The following is a 5,201-nucleotide window of genomic DNA, read 5'->3' on the forward strand; positions in this document are numbered from 1 at the left end:
TGCGAATGTTCTTACGATAGAGGATGTCCCTGAGTTCCCACAGCCTGTTCTGATATTGATTTTTCCATCTCTGTGTATCGTTCACATTGGTTGCTTTCCACTCCTCTGTCTTCCAGCTCACTGATCCATTCTTTTTCTTCCCCTGGTCAATTGTTGATTCCCTCTAGTGTATTTTTCATTTCAGTTACTGAGTTCTTAATCTCAGATTAGTTGTTTTTATTTTTTTTCTCTTATTGTTAAAGGTGTCCCTCCGACCCTCCACTCTTTTCTCAAGTTCAGTGAGTACTTCTGTGACCATGAGTTTGAATTCTGTGCCAGGCATAATGCTTATCTCTGTTCCGTTTAGCTCTCTTGCTTTGATTTTGTCCTGTTCTTTCATTTGGGACCTATTATCCTGTCTCCTCATTTTACCTAACTGTCTGTTTTTTTCTATATATTAGTAAAGTTGGTGATATCTCTTGATCTTGCACGTAAGAGCCTTATGAAGAAGAGGTCCTGTAGTGCCCTGTACTGTGATGTCCCTTTTTCACCATAACATACACTTGCAGGGTGTTTCCTGTGTGTGGGACATGCAAGTTCTGGTTGTGGCTGAGTGGTGTTTGCTTTCAGCCCAGTCAGCTGCAGTGGTCCACTTTGCCTGTTTGGGGCAGGGTTTGGTCCCTGTGGCATGAAGGGGCCAGTCTAGCACTGCCTTGGGCTTGTAGTTGGGTCTGACCAGGTGCCTGCTCTCAGTCTATTTGCTGGGGTTATGGTCAGCCCTAACTGAAGAGTGCCCCAACTGCCCCGAGAGGTTTCATTTCAATAGGGTCTGTATTCAGACCGGATGTCTGCCACCCGTGTGTGTATTGGGGTTGCAGTCCAAATACAGCGCTCTCTCCTTGTGCAGCCCCTGTGAGGTTTTTGTTGGTTGACAAGGCTGGCATGCAGATCAGATGTCTGCCCCTCACCCACTGCTGATGTATGTGGTTATCTTTCCCTCTCCTCATGGCAGGCCAGGCTGTCAGGGCTGCTTGCAGAAAGAGACATGTCCCGAGCGGCTTTGAAGGGACTCATTGCTGCGTAGGGTGGGATTGGATGGTGCAGTCCCCAGAATGCAGTGCAGGGCTCAGGGTTTTAGCAAGGTAGGTGAGGAGTGGTCACACTGTTTTCCGGAAGTGCCTGGATATCTAGGTTTGGGAGGGTAGAGAAATGGACCCACCAGTTCTTTTATTCCTGGAGAAGTCAGCTAGAGAGCCCTGCCCCCGGTTGGCATGTTCTGACATTAGTAAATAAATCTTCTTCCAGTAAACCTCAGGTGTTTTTCAAAGTGCTGCTTCTAGCCTGTATCTAGGCCCAGGTGTTTGTTCTGCTGGCTCCTTAAGGGTGGCTTTCCAGCTCTCTCAGAGCTAAGCCCTTTGATTTTTCATGTACCTCTGGTAAGGCCCGCTGATCACATAAACTCATGAATTTCAGCCCCAACCCCATGGTTTTCAACACCAGGTGTTATGGGGAGTCATCTTCCCAGTGCAGGTTCCCAGTGTCTGGGGTGCCTGGTGTGGGGTCTGTTTCTATCCCTTCTCTGTGGTTGTGGTATCCCTCCCATTTGTGTCTGGTCTCCCTGGAAATGTGGTACCAGACTGCATCTCCACCCCCAGGCCTTCACTGTAGCCTCCTCTGAAGGAAGAAGTGTGGAGAGTCTGCTCTGCCGCTCTGAGGTTGTTTTCTGGGTTAGTTGCACTGATTGTGAATGTTTTCTGGATGCATCTGTGAGAGGAGGGGAGCTTAGGACCCGGCTACTCTGCCGTCTTCGTGGGGTTCCTTCCTATAGTCCTTCACAAGTGTGTCTTTTACAAATATTTTCTCCAAGTCTGTGGCTTCTCTTTTTGATCTTGGGATGAGGATGACTTCTTGTTGGATTTCGCTCTTAAATATTTGATAGGAAACTTTGGTGTTCAACACTTCATACTGTGGTTTGAGAAAGGGAAGCAAAAGTCCTTTGAGAATTTGCCCTGAAAACATCTGAGGTACCTAAATTTACCTTGTGTTTAATAACAATGAGGCTCTGGTTGCAACTATGTGCTCATTCCTGGCAGAAACACATAGTGAGTCAAATGTTGATGGCGGGGAGTTTGGATGTAACTTCTCTGACAAAATTGTATGTGCAATAGACTCATGTTTTACAATCCATCCCTAATTGTACAGCACCATCATAAACATGGTTCTTTTTTAAATGAAAAATATGTGAGGACTTCAAACATGTTCCCAGGATGGTGATTCTCTTCATTATCCTTTTTTCTCAAAGGGCCTGTCACATCACTCCTCCTGTTCATTTTCCGTCCTTCAAATGTTTCTGGTCTCTCTGATGTCTTCCGTTTTCATTTTATGGATGATTGTAATTCTTCCCAGTGTCACCTTTCTTAGCATCTTGGAACTGTATGCCTCACAGACCATTGACAACAGAGACCAACATCAGGACTGTCGTAATGAGGGAGAGGAATAGCCACCTGATGGAGGCAGAGAGGGATCCTTGAGAACATCCCCCAAGAAAAAACCTTTCTAATGAGTTTCCAGTTGTACAAGGGATGTTGGATCCCGGGGGATGTGTGACTTTGTCATTGCATTGAGGCGGAGGTTACATGTGGGTTCAGGAAATATGTGTGGTGCCCTGCTGACAATGACAAAGACTCACAGTGATCAGTGATCGGAGATGCAAGTGGCAGGTTCCTTAGGAGACATCACTGTGTTATTGGCCAGTGCCAGTTCCTTCCGCATCATCCTACCCATGGAGGGTGGGGTCATGAGGATCCCAAAGATCCCTTCCCCACAGTTCAGTCTGAACCAACCAAGTCTTTCAGAGCCAGGATGAAATCTTCAAGCCCCCACACCACCGGAGCTGTGAGGGTGGGTGCTGCCCTCCCTTCCAAGATGGACGGGGTTTCTTAGGACCTTTCTGCTCAGCTCTAAGGAGGAAACTTGTTCTGGGAGCAAGGGGGGATCTGGTGAGCCCTCTTTGCTTATAACCTGTGGGATCAACACCCGACCCTTCTAAGGCATTGCCTTTCTGTTCCCTACTGAGGAGCTTTAAGAATGGTTAGTGGATATTCTGGGGGGCACACCAAGTAGGAGAGGGCATGGAGAGCCAGCTAGGCAGCGGGAGGTGTCCTCAGCATCTTGATGTGGTAGGTGGTTCCACAGACAACTGCACATGTCAAAATCTTATTGAGCTGTTTAAAAATATGTGTGCATTTTCAATTGTGTATTTTATAAACTCAATTAAAAATATAATTTTAGGGGCGCCTGAGTGGCTCAGTCATTAAGCTTCTGCCTTTGGCTCAGGTCATGATCCCAGGGTCCTGGGATCGAGCCCCACATCGGGCTCCCTTCTAGGCAGGAAGCCTGCTTTTCCCTCTCCCGCTCCCCCTGTTTGTGTTCCCTCTCTCCCTGTGTGTCTCTTTGCGAAATAAATAAATAAAATCTTGTATAATTCTAAAATAATTTCTCTAAGAATGCGGTTAGGCCAAAATAGATAGTGCTTAAAAGTGTTTCCAGTGGTGATGGTCGTGCAACCTTTTGAATACAATAAAATCCTCCTATTACACACTTAAAATGGTATATTTCACCTGTGTGCACATGTCTCTTTTTCTTTTCTAAAAGTATTTAATTTAACTATAACATATGTACATAAAAGTGCTTAGTGAGTTATCCCGGAGTGTGTAAATATCACAAATAGAAAATCCAAATCAGAGTGCGTTTGTGATCGTTGCAGCTTCTGCAGCTTCTCTGAGCCTAGAATATTCATCCTAGAGTCAGCTTGTTGTCTTACTGTGACAGAGAAGGGGGAATAGATTTTGGATGACCATTAACAACTTGCCTCTAAATGGCCTGGAAGGTCTGGACCAAGCCCACCTGTCCAGTGACTCCTGACATCCTAGCCTCAGCCCTGTGTAGTGTGTGCATGACCCTTCTGAGAGTTCCTCTAGTGTGACCTGCTCCCTCCCTCCCAGGATGCCCCCTCACCTGTTGAAGGTCTCAGTCATCCTTTAGATGTCAGGGCAAGGTGGACTTTTTAGGGAAGGTATCCTTGATCCCCTCACATAGGTAATTTCCTTCTACAGTAGATCTTCACAGTCTTACCCATGTCCTTCCCTTCATAGCACCTATTTCAGTTTGTGCTCATATTGTTATTAGATGAAATCTTTTTGCTCTGCTATATCTAACCCCCATGAGGCTGGGCTGTGTGTTCTGGCTCACCATGCTGACCGTTGCTTAGAAGTGTCTAGGCTTTCCGTCAGTATTCGTGGACTAAATGAGCGAATGAGCGAATGAGTCAGAAACCTGGACACAGACAGGGAAGCCAAGGTCATTTTTTCACGATCTTCCAGCTGTTCTTTAGCTCACTTGGAAACGGGGTCTTGTGATTTCGAGTTCAGAGTGTCTCTGATTGACATTTAAACTATTTCAAAACCTAAGAGATGTTCACTTCGTGTGTCACTTGACTGCACATTAGAGTGAGGTGTATTAATGAAGGAGAAAATTCATAAGATGGGGCAGTAATACATAGGACACAGAGGAGGTGGTCTTCAACTTCAGATCAGAAAAGGATCCTCTGACAATCTCACTGATTTTGTTAAAATGTCAGCTCCTGTGCCTGAAAACATACAGCCTGACTGATAGAAGGAAACAAGCGTTAATTCAACAGTGAGGTTGAAGCCAAGGGTAGTTTGTGATGTTGGACAAATTACTTCACCTTTAGACTGTGTGTTCCATTAGAGAAACTGGGAAAAAATTAAGTAACTGTGTACTTTCTAATCCTGTTATGACGTGTAAGTGTAAGAATGTGTAGAAATGACTCTGGACCATGCTTGCACACAGTACCAGCTTCATCCCTGGTAATCCTTCTTATCGCCATGAGAATATAAGTTACCTGGGAGCAGGGACCCTATGTTTTGATTCTCTGCTGTCCCTAAGACCTAGAATCCTGTCTGGCATGTAGCAGGCACTTAACGTTCATTGACCAAATATTCGGCAGTCCTGGAGGAAAGGCAGAGAGAGGGATGGGACACATTTAAAAAACAAAATGACTTTCCTAAAAACGGTTCACATTATTCTATGGTACCCCATTTCCATGTATATTTAGGCAATTGAGAGTCTTTTCTTATTTTTCTAAAATATGTTGTTCTAATGGGGAATAGGATGCAGAATTTACCCGAGGTTCATATGAG

This window comes from Eumetopias jubatus, unplaced genomic scaffold (assembly GCF_037043125.1).
Source record: "Eumetopias jubatus isolate StellerSeaLion01/CBP00866 unplaced genomic scaffold, mEumJub1_p1.0 scaffold_45, whole genome shotgun sequence".
Lineage (NCBI taxonomy): Eukaryota > Metazoa > Chordata > Mammalia > Carnivora > Otariidae > Eumetopias > Eumetopias jubatus.